This window comes from Diabrotica undecimpunctata, chromosome 2, assembly GCF_040954645.1.
Source record: "Diabrotica undecimpunctata isolate CICGRU chromosome 2, icDiaUnde3, whole genome shotgun sequence".
NCBI classification, from domain to species: domain Eukaryota; kingdom Metazoa; phylum Arthropoda; class Insecta; order Coleoptera; family Chrysomelidae; genus Diabrotica; species Diabrotica undecimpunctata.
Genome location: NC_092804.1, coordinates 167,673,074 through 167,685,702, shown reverse-complemented (window position 1 = coordinate 167,685,702; position 12,629 = coordinate 167,673,074). Strand labels below are relative to the sequence as shown.

Below are 12,629 nucleotides of genomic sequence, written 5' to 3'. Positions count from 1 at the left end.
ATCCACATCAATGCTCAAATCCACATGTTGGCTACGATATGTTGACGATACATTCGTCATTTGGGTCCATGGCAGGGATGCTTTGGGGTCTTTTCAAACCCATATGAATGGTATACATCATAGTATACAATTCACGATGGAGGTGGAAACTGATTCATCCCTCCCGTTTCTTGACGTTATCATAAAGAAAAACCAGTTCCAACGTTTTTATCATCCTGTTTAACGAAAACTCATCCATACCAATCGTTACTTGCATGCCAACTCTCATCATCCCCCTTCAAAAATGAATTCAGTCATTAATACGCTTGTCTCCAGATCAATACGCCTTTGCGATGTTGCAAGAAGACCCGCTGAGCTCTCCAGTTTAAAACAAACCCTCATCCAAAACGGTTACCGGGAAAATCATATCAATAGGAGCATCCACAGACATCAATCTCCCATTCAATCTCAACCCAAGGACTCAGACCCTTATGATACGAAATCTTTCTTCCTTACATGAAAGATGTCACTGACAAAATCGACAAAATTCTTAAATCAAGAGGAATAAGGAAAATATGTACACCCCAAAAAAAACTTTCATCCCTTGTCCGATCAATCAAAGACAACATTCCAAATGAACAACACGGAGTTTGGCCTCTTCCGCTTCTATAAACCAAGAATTATTCAAAAAGCCATAGAAATTGAAAAAAGACCAAATTGTCTCAATTAAAGAGATGACTGCATACTGTTACCTTCGACTTGCAGACCTCTCATAAAGAAAATATCGACCGCTTTACCCGTCAATCAAAATCTTACTGTCAGAAATATCCGCATAAACCGTTCTCTGTTCCCAGTACCAATAATGCATTGGTTAGTAATCAGACTAGTAGTTGCAGTACTTCCAAAGAGGTATACACGATTGTCATAGATGACGAATTATAGATTTATAAGTATAAGCTGAAAACTAAAAAGCAGTCGACAGTATGAATGTTGAAGAAGAACCGAATCCAAAAAAAGATGTTCGCGATCGAAGCACTTTCATTAAAATTTCTGTTTTTTTAAAGAAAAAACTATTCATATATACCTATATTGTTTTTAAATGTACGTAGACTGATCCACTTTGAATGTTGCACAACAATTTGTTTACTAGAAGTCTTCGTTAAAATAAGGAAAACATACAATCGTGTTGGATCATTCTTTATTAAGGCAATGCCAACTGTCACACATTTCGTCTAACAACCGACTATGTGAGGACTGAAACAATCTAATTAATGAGTCATCCGCCATACAGTCCCGAATTAACACCAAATGACTTTTTTACCCGAACGTCCAAAATAAATTGTGTGAAAAACGAGTTTCGGTTGCAGAAGTTGATGCATTGAAACTAAGTTCCTGATTGAAATGGAAAAAATATTTTGGACTATATTTTGATGTATTTTTCAACAAAAAATTCCTTTTTGTTATTATTAGGCTCAAAATGTATATAGTGCCCGAGGTATTAAAATAGAGTATACGTTTCAATGAATTGGAATTTTTATTATTTATTGTACAGTTTATATGTCAATCAAATCAATAAACAAACAAAAGCGCGAAAGATAAAAAGATAATATGCTATAAAAAGACTATACATTACGATTAATTTAACAGTTTTGATCTAGATATTAGAAGCGCATCAAAATAAATTCGAGTTCAATCGGTAAACGACAATCAGTCGTTTGTTAATCGTTTATTGCTGGGTTAATTTTAGTCGTTTGGTGGTCTGATCTCTAACAATGAAATGCAGTGCGGTTTGCGGATTGGTTTTAGGTGGTAAAAAAATAAATAACTGTGATAGGGTGATTGAAAAACGATATTAAAAAATAGGATTTTTGAAGGATGCTGCTGCTTTGAGACATCTATTTGAGGAGGTAAAAAATGTTATTTATTTTTAAGAAAGTTTGAGTTAAAATTTATTAATTTGTTTTCATTTTATTCCATTTGTTTTCAAATTAAATAGTCATTTAATAAGATTATTATAATTATACCGCAACAGTACCGACAACGTTCATCGAAAAGTATCATCTCCGCTGTGAAAATTGGCCACACTTCCATTTTAATTGCAGAGTAGAAATGCAAGACATCGTTCTCGTAGTTTTCTTAGCCATGACATTTTTTTCACCCAATGCTGCGCTTGTCGGGAATCTTAAATTGCATAATAAATTGTAGCAATTGATATTTATTTTCGTACACGTAAAATATCTCAATATGTAATTTTATTATCTCGTTATAATTAGCAATCCTATTTCTTTAAGTTCGTTGATCTCTTGAAATGTTTGTGCACCTAGTATATGCACTTCATATGTCCCCCTTCTAAGCTATAAGAACTATAGAGGCATTACTCTGCGTATAAAATCTTCGGCAATGTATTATTTAAAAGACTTAAACATTTTACAAAGGATATTGTTGGTCAATATCAATGCGAATTTACTGCTGGAAAGTCAACTACATATCAAATTCAAGCACATAGGCAGATTCTAGAAAAGTCACTAGAATATAACATAGAAACACACCATCTCTTCATTGACTTTAAAGCAGCCTATGACAGTGTGAAAAGAACTGCATTATATAATGCAATGATAGATTTTGGGATCCCACCTAAGTTAGTTAAGTTGACCCAACTAACAATGCAAAACGTAAGCTCATGCCCCTAAGATACCCCAAAACCTTCGAACCAAAGTGTTCGATTCTTGTATCCTTCCCGTTCTCACTTACGGAGCTCAAACCTGGACATTCACAAAAAAGAACATGGACAAGATTCGAAAAACTCAGCGAGCCATGGAACGACAGATGCTTGGTATCTCACTAATAGATCGGCAAACGAACGAAGCAATCCGGAACAAAACAAAAATAAAGGATGCCGCGAAACAAGCAGCTAAATTAAAATGGAAATGGGCTGGACACAACGAACGTCTCGAAGATGGTAGATGGAACAAAGAAGTAGGAAACTGGCGACCGTACGATGCGAAGAGACCAAGAGGAAGACCTCAAATGCGCTGGAGTGACGATATCAAAAGAGACGCAGGACCAATGTGGAAACGCCTAGCACACAACAGGGATGAATGGCGAGAAATGGGAGAGGCCTTTATTCGACAATTCGGATAGAAAAAGGGCTATAAAAAAAAAGCTCATGCGTTAGAATTAAAGGAGAAAACTTTACGTTCTTTGACATTAATAATGGTCTAAGACAGGGGGACGCGTTGGCGTGTCTGCTCTTTAATATTGCCTTGAAAAAGGCAATAAAATTAAATATTAGAATGAATGGAGCTATTTTTAATAGATCGATGCAAATTCTCGCATTCGCTGACGATATAGTTATAGTAGGCAGAAGTATGAGAGACATGGTGCAGTGTTTTACAAGGCTTGCGGACGCAGCAAGTGAATTAGGACTTGTGGTAAACGAGAAAAAAACCAAATATATGTTGGTTTCTAAAAACCCTCGAAATATCCAACAGAGAATTCAAATTAACAACCATACCTTTGAGCAAGTCAAAGAATTTACATATCTTGTATATAGTTTTGATATATGGGGCTGAAACGTGGATCTTATCTCAAAATGATAAAAGACTTCTTGGTATTTTTGAGAGAAAAATTCTTAGAAAGATTTTTGGGACCAAAATGAAAATGGGCTATGTCGTCGAAGATACAACTTTGAACTATATCAGTTATACACCGATCCAGATATTGTGAAATTCGTCAGATCACGAATATACAAAGAGATTTACATTTTCAAAACCAGAGGGCACAACAAGCAGAGGACAAGCACGAATGAGATGGATTGATGATGTGGAAGAAGACCTACAGATTCTAAGGGTTGGAAGATGGAGGGAAGGTGCCAGGAATCGACAGGAGTGGCGACTTCTTTGTGAGCAGGCCAAGATCCACAACGGATTGTCGAGCCACTTATGATGATGATGATGTCCCCCTTCTATTCCCCAGTTTTCCAATTTCGAGGTGTCCATAGAGGTGGTGAATTCCGAAGAGTTATAGCTTTGGCACGATTATAGACACAAGGCCGTGCCTGACAATATTTTGTCCCAGCTTTATTGCATTATTTTTTTTGCTCGAACCATCCTTACCCCTTAGGGGTATGAAAAATAGATAACCTATTTTCAGACCTACAGAATACACATGTAAAATTTCATAAAAATCGGATCAGCCATTTCGGGAGAAGTGCCGCAACTAATAGGGCTATTAAAAAAAGGGGGTTGGTAATAGAAGGGTGAAAATTAAGGGTTGTATGTATTTTTTAATACCACATCATAAAAACATGAAAATAAGAAAAATTGGTTAAAAAATAAAAAAAATGTTGGGGTGAACCACCTTTACCACTTACGGGTATGAAAAATACTTAACCTATTCTCAGATCTACAGAATGTAAAATTTCATAAAAATCGGTACAGCCGTTTCGGAGAAGCAAGGTTCCACATAGCAACTACATGCGATATTCCCAAGCGCTCACGTATACAAGTACTCACGACAACCGACACTGCTTGACTTCGGTGATCGACCGTGATCGGTGTGATATGGCGGTTGTTCAATCTATCAATACTAACATTTATTTTGTTAATCCTAGCTTCCTTTATTAGTCCTAGTATGGCGCCATCTATTAGTTATATTGCGATTTAAAATGACAGGAAAACTGTTTTTGAAGTCTTTCCGTACAATTTTTTGAAATCTTTTACAAAAATCTTCTCCTGATAATAACCAACACAACAAAAAAAGAATGATCTAATTTGGTGCAGCCGTTCTAAAGTGATGCCGGTTACAAGCATTTCGGCGATTTATTTTTATTAATATAGAGGTAATTTTCATTACAATCAATTTGTGGCTTAATTCCATATAAACAATATTTAATTCAATTCATATTCAACTATGTTGCGTAAAGTCGCTTTCAATTTAATTACTTCTCTACTCGTAAAATCCTTAAAAACGACCCTGTCATGTCCGGAAAAACAGTGAAAAAAGTTTGTAACAGCTCAAAATGAACTTTTATTGCATTACATTGTATTATTCCTCTTTATTATTCATTAGACAACTTATTATTCATTAAAAAGTTAAAGTTTTTAATGAATGATTGTAAGGGGTAGCTTTTAAAGTAAAACTTTAAAAGCTACCCCTTACAATAAAATAAATGAACTATTATTGTAGGTTTGAGATGGTTTTTATATATTCTAAAATAAATCATGTTTGGGAACATTTTCAAATCATAGGATGGCTGCCTATCCCGTGTCAGAGTTTTAAAGTAGTACAATCGTTTTAAGGAGATGTGGAAGAATGTTAAAGATGATCAACGCCCTGGACAGACTGTGACATCAAAAAGTGATCAAAAAAAGACTGTCGTTCAAGTAAAAGAGCCATTACCATACCCGTGAACAATACAATAAAGCACAATATTTTGCCGATATTGGACTTTACTGTATCGTAATAGCACGATAGCTCAAATTTGTTGAAATGCCCCTGATGATGCTGTAGAAAGCGTACTTGGGCGAGATTTGATTATTAAAATTGTGCTCGATATTTGCCTTTAATTTTTCAAAATTAATACAGTAAAGAAACTGAAGAGACCAATTTTGTATGAGGACCTAAAACATGTGGAAAGTGTGTACTAACACCTTGGAATGCATCGAAAATGATTCAGACTTATTGTCAGAGGTATAATTCCATTTGACAAAACATGGATTTTTTTATATGGCCCTAAAAGTGCCTATAGTTGTAGACTTGTAGTTAGCAAGTCCAAATTAAAGGTGATGTTGATTAATTTCTTCGATATACGAAGTATAGTTCCCATAGAATGTACTGCAAAGTCAGACAGTTAATCAGCATGACCATTTCGAGAGTTTTCGAAGACTCAGACAAAAAAATCGTACAAAGAGTCACAGAATGTGGAAATGGGATTCCTGGATCGTCCATCTGGCGCTGGTCCATAACGCGCACTCTATCAAAAACTTTTTTGGCCAAAAAAACAGGTCGCAGTCATGGAGATTCTACCCTATTCGTCAGATTTAGAACTTTTTTTCTTTTCTTAGGGAGGAAATTTTCTAAAAACCGTACCAGATTAACCCATCACTAGGGGTGGCTGGCGTGTGTTGGATTCAGGGTAGAGGAGTACATCAGCCCATTTTCCCCTAGAGGAGGTCCTGCAAACGGATGCCTTCCTGTTATCCTGCCTACCAACTAAAACCACCCTCTCCTACGAAGTTGACTGTCGCATGTACCGTACTTCGAAAGTGGGATGACTGCTGTAAGGCTGACGACACTTTCGGTTTACTCCCTTCTCTTATATCTAGATCTTATATATGTCGTTGGTCCGGCTGGTGTTTCTCTTCTTCTTTCTTTTTAATGACTGCTCGGATATAATTGTGTACACTATTCCATCCTTCCTTACTTCCCTTCATCTTCACGACCATCTCTCTCACAGTCACAGGGTTCATACCTATTTCTCTATACATTCTGTTTCTCTCCACTCTCTATCTATTACACTCCAGCATTGTGTGAGTAACAGTGTAGGAGTATTCGCAATATAGGCATTTATATATATGTGCCTTTCTGAACCTATGAAGATACGCCCTAAAACACCATGTCCTGTGAGTACTTGCTTCAGGAAATAATCCAATCGCCTCTGACCATAGTCCACCCAGTCCCTTAGGCTCGGGAACAGTATCTTAGTCCACTCGGTAATATCTTCCGTGTTGTTCCACTTTTCTTGCCATCTTTCCGTTGATCTTTCCTTTTCTTTTTTATGGCTGTTATCAAATGCTCTCTTCTCTCATAGAGATCTCTCCTTTCTACTGCTAATACATGCAGAGTTAAACAACCCCTAATAGTCCACAAAGCCGCCGCAGATACAGTCCTGTAGGCACAGATTCTACCCATATATGCTCCTCCCGTCCTCCTTTGATGTTTATTATTTAGTTGTACCCCTGCACATTGGAGTTCCATCCCTTGTCTTTTCCATTTACCCTTTAGAATGACCAAGATCACCTTTAGATATCCAAGACCAATTCCTATGGGACTCCAGCCGTTACGTCAACGAGCGTGCCCTTCTCAACCATGATCTTTCTCTCGGAAAGATATTCCACCATCACATTCATCAGATAGTTAGGACACTCCCTCTTATGCGATGTCCGCATCACCTCATTTCACTGCAGAGTATTGAATGCATTTCTAACATCGAAGGGCAGCAGAGCCACCCAACGCTGTTCGTCCCCAATGTTGTGCATTGCCTGGATTACACTCAAAATTTCGCCAATTATGCTCTTCCCTTTGCGGAATACGAATTGTCTCGAGGATAGGCATCCTGATCTCTAAATCGTGTCGTCGATCCGTCCTCGCAGTATCTTCTCGTACAACTTTCCGATGCATGGGAGAAGGCATATGGGGCGATATTTCTCCCGTTTTAGGAAGCAGTACCAACCTTGATGTCCTACACGCCTCAGGAAATGTCTGTGCTTTAAGCAATGCATTCATGAGCTCCAAAAGCTACCCAGGTTCCACGCGTCGTCCTACCGCTTCGAGACGTATCTTGTCTAGTCCGGGGGACCTACGTGTCTTGATTGCGTCTAATGTCTCGACTAATTCATCTATGGTAAAGGGTACGTCCCGCTCAGCTCTCTGATTTAGCACCCTGCGAACCCTGTTTCCAAAAATTAAATCCTGCTTGGGAGAAGAGGAGTGGCACTGAGCGGATCAAATTCATATGCCGTTTTTGCCGTCAATTCCGTAGTGTAGCTAAAAGTTTTAATACAAAAATTGGAAGTTAAATTGAACATGCTTCACCATTTGACGCCCTATTCGCCAGGTTTACCAACCTGCGATTTCTACGTCTTTCCAGAAATCAAATCCTGCTTGAAAGAAACCTACCATGAGTCATTAGAGGACGTAAAACACTGCTACGCGCAGTGGAATGTTCTCATGCAGCGGTATAGGAATGTGGAAGGAGAGTATAAATAGTAGTGACGTTCGTGTCGTGACGATCCGCTCTGAATTTTACTAGAGAGACAACACCAGTGTAAAAGCTTCAAACAAAGCTAAATAGTGATCGTATACCAACAGTCCAGGAACTTAATTTCCAAACTTCGTATGACTAGCAATCCACAGAACATTGAAGAATAAGACAAGATAAAAAATACCATGAAACATTTTTAAGATAAATGACCAAATCTACTCTGTTATATGGATGTATAAGCTGGGTAATGACTGGACTAAATAAGCTGAAGATAATCTCAAGTACCCTCAAGTATTAATTATGCGGCTTAATAAAATTAACAAAAGCACAATATCATTAAAAACTAATTTGTTTGATAAACAGCAGCATTGTTTTCTAACTAGTTCCCGAGTTTGTTTTTAAAATCGACCATTTTTCACAAATTTTCTTGCCAAATGTCGCGTCTAAATATAGTTTCGTCATTAGTATCGAGAGCGATTTTCAGTTGTGAAATTCAACTCTATGTGATAGGTGGTTCAGTGTGGTTTCACTTGATACTTTCTCGAGAAGTAAACAAAAATTCAACTGCTCTATGTAAATATTTAGATACATTGATTGGCTAATAACATTTGCAGGCTTTTTTCTTTTGTAATGCAAATCGGTTGAATGTAAATTACGCCCACGCTCGCTTTAAAAATATACTGCGGTATAGATATTACATTTATATTTTGATGATTCTGAACATCCTCCAGATTCTAATAAAATTATAGTTAGTATATATCTGTTTTTACAATGAGAATGTAAAAAACATATGTTTTTTTGCATTTTTAGGACTAAAGCTTTATATTTTCCACTGAAATAGATACTAAAACGATTTCTTAATTCCAAAAGATTAAAGTGTACATTATAAGAGCTAACAAATTAATTGACTTTTTCATCCAGCTTTTGTATAATTTGTATAACCAAAATCTGCCGTATTGTCTGTGGAGTTTTTGATAGCATATTTGATTTCATCTATTATGATCTTCTGTCTCCCTAAAGGCTTTTATATTCTTGCATCTCCTGCATAGGACATCTTCTGTCTTAAATAGTGCTTCAATATACTCCTTATCTTAATTTCTTGAGTAAATCTATTAGTAGTATTTCGCTCTTGTCCTTTATGGGTCCTTGTTAATTTTTTTCTCAAATTTCTCATATATTATGCTTCCTATTCTTCTATTGTTTTAACAACTATATTTCCTGAGCTATTTTGATGTTTAAAAAAGTTCTGAAACTGTTTTATTGTGCCACAAATTGATTGTAATGAAATCCGTACATATTTAACTGCTGTTTAACGTTTCGATTTCTACTCCGGAAATCGTTTTCACAAAAGAATATTTCAAAAAATAGTGAAACGTTTTTCATGACCGAAAGTTGTTTAGAGTTAAGTTTTTTCAAACTTGACGGGTAACTTACTTTGGCCTCGATCCTGTAGGCAAATAGTCATACTTGTAGTTGAAAATTCTGAGGTTGGTGTTTTTACCTTTATACAGTGCGTAAAAGCCAAATGGGATAAATTCATTATTTAGGTTACTGTACATATTTATAAAAAATCCCGAAACACGTCAAATTTAAATTATAACTTGACATTCTTTAACGTGAAAATGCAACCCCTACCTTCAACCCCCTTAGAATGACAGGTACAACCCCCAATTTTTAAAATAGGAAGTATAGGCTTGTGATATATCGTTTGAAAGGTCTTTTCATTCTCCATTCAAAAATGTTGTCGCTTTCAAGTTTATTAAGATTAATTAAGATAAAATAAATTAAAATCATGTGGTTACCGAAATTCGCTACAATACAATCAAAAACTAAAATGTAATGCAAAACGTAATAAAATGTAGAACACGAAAAAGAACTATGAATGTTAATGAAGTAGATGTTCAAAATGTTCACCCTGAACGTCTTGGCAACATCCTAATCTCAAATAAAACTGTCTTTTAACATTATTAATTAATTAACATTGTTAGTTAACGTAACAGGCATGATCGACCTAATCGCAAGCGTAATTCGTTCTTTTAAGTCATTTAAATCAGAAGGTTTAGTTTCTAGTTTCTAGTTTCTTAAAAAGAAATCTAATAATGTAAGATCAGGTGATCGCGCTGGCCATTCAATCGATCCTCGCCTCCCTATCCACCGATTGGGAAATATTGTATCGAGGTACTGCCGGACATTAAGTTGGTAATGTGGTGGTGCTCCATCCTGCTGAAACCATATCGTATTCGCTGGAACTTGAGGGTTTCCTGGATCAGGATATAAATTTGCCAACGTTGGAATGACATCATTTTGAAGTAGTGCCATTTAAGTTGCCCTCAATGAAAAAGGGACCAATGATATTGTTTCCTACAATCCCTGCCCAAATATTAACCTTTTGAGGGTATTGAGTGTGTTCTTCTCTCATCCAGTGAGGGTTTTCCGTGGCCCAGTAGCGACAATTTTGCCGATTAGCATGACCGTTAAGTGAAAAAGTACACTCATCAGAAAACATAACGTCTTCTAATTGGATAATATTGTTATCCAACATGCCCATCATTTGCTCACAAAAAAAGTTTTCCTCTCAAAATCGTCTTCCATGAGCTCCTGAGTAGGTATCATCTTATAGGGATGCAATTTATTTTCTTTTAATATGTTTACTATCGATGTATGGCTAGCATTGAATGTAGTGGATGCCTGTCTACTCGATGTATGTGGATTTTCCTGAAACTCAAGCAACACATCTAATTTGAGTTCATCACTCAGTGCATTGGCAGCTGCTTTTTTTATCTGCCTTACATGACCAAACTCGCGAAACTGCTTCTCTATTTTACTTATTGTTCCTTGGGATATAGGCGGTAAATTAGGAAATTTCTCATGAAATAGGCGAGTTACTTCCTGTTGTGTTCGGGTGTTATCTCCGTAACCAATCATTTGTAAAACTGTTATTTTATGCATTTCCGTTAATCTAACCATTTTTCAGAATTGAATTGAACGAACTTTTTACTTAAATTAAAATACTGACAACTTAAATAAAACAATTTACTAATGCGTGTTAAAATAACGTTGCCACGGAAATTCTTTAAAGTTTTTTAATGGTTACCATCTAAAAACCACATTGCTATGGTTTTTGTTCATTTTCTCATTATCAAGACCTAAACGGGAAATAAGTTTTGAGTATATTTTAGCGAATTTCGGTAACCACATGATTTTAATTTATTTTATCTTAATTAATCTTAATAAACTTGAAAGCGACAACATTTTTGAATGGAGAATGAAAAGACCTTTCAAACGATATATCACAAGCCTACACTTCCTATTTTAAAAATTGGGGGTTGTACCTGTCATTCTAAGGGGGTTGAAGGTAGGGGTTGCATTTTCACGTTAAAGAATGTCAAGTTATAATTTAAATTTGACGTGTTTCGGGATTTTTTATAAATATGTACAGTGACGTAAATAATGAATTTATTCTATTTGGCTTTTACACACTGTATATCGAATTCTGATTATTTTGTGTGTTTGTGTATTATTTGTTTGTGTGTTATCAGTTTGTGTATTATAGGGCGATTAAGTTAGATTTTTACTCGAAACCACTGTATAGACGGGTTTGGCAGTTGAAATGTGTAGTATATTACAAAAAGACTCTCACCTAGGGATTCATCAATTTTGTAGTGGAAATATTTTTAAATAAACAATCAAAAAGTCAACCTCATTATTTTGCTCATAACTTGTGTCTAGAGATTTGACGTCAACAGACAACTTTTTCAGAAAAAAAAGATACACAAAATGAGATATGCTAAATTAAAATCGGTTAACAAACAAAAAAGTTATTGCAAAATGAACAACAAATCGCTGTTTTTGAATATTGTTAATAACTTTTTTTATTCTTTATTAAAATTTGTTTAGATGTACCTGAACTTGAGGGCCTTATCGTGTTTGCATTTTGTTCAATTCTAATTTCTAAGGCCTGTCCAGATAATTTGACTGAATGTATTTCAATAATCCGGGGCTTATTTTTTTTGTTGAGGCATATATTAATAATCAATGGAAAAGAAATTTAAAAAAAAATACACAAAATGCGTTATTAATAAATAGCACTTTTTAAGCTTAAACACACTTACCATAACTTGTAGAATTTAGTTCAAATTAAATGGCAAAAATATTTGGAAAGCTGGTTAAATAACACAACTTTTAGAAAAAAATAGGTCCTTCGACCTTTAGGAGCCAAGATAGCCTTATTTTTTATTCACTGTTACGTTAATTAAAAACATTAAGGACTGAAATTAACCAATCTTTTATGAGAAAATTCAAAAGTTTTTCCCAAAACTTTTAGCAAACAAAATTATTGAAAATTGTTTAAACAGGAGTGTTGTAAACAAAGACTTTGTTTTTCTTTTATTGTAAACTTTTCCAATAGACTGGTCCTTTAATCGGTTTTGTTTCTTTGTGACTGTCAAAGAAACTCTCGAAAATTAGCGTTTTATGCAGGCTGATGTTGCTAGGGTAGCAAGAAAGTCTCTCGCCGTTTATGATAAAGTTGGAAAGGCAACTTGTCCTCGGTACTGCCAACTCGTACCTCAGCTGCGTATTTGCCGATTTTGTATCTTCATGAATTTTCGTTTTTATTTGTTTTTGGAGATGTTTGGTAAAGTTCAAACAAGTTTAGATCATGTCG

General features: G+C 35.6%; 1 protein-coding gene across 4 annotated transcripts in view; it reads left to right on the top strand.

The window, feature by feature from the left end:
- Positions 1–12,629, top strand: part of LOC140435172 (uncharacterized) — a 405,909-nt gene that overhangs the window by 240,110 nt on the left and 153,170 nt on the right. The window lies entirely within an intron of this gene.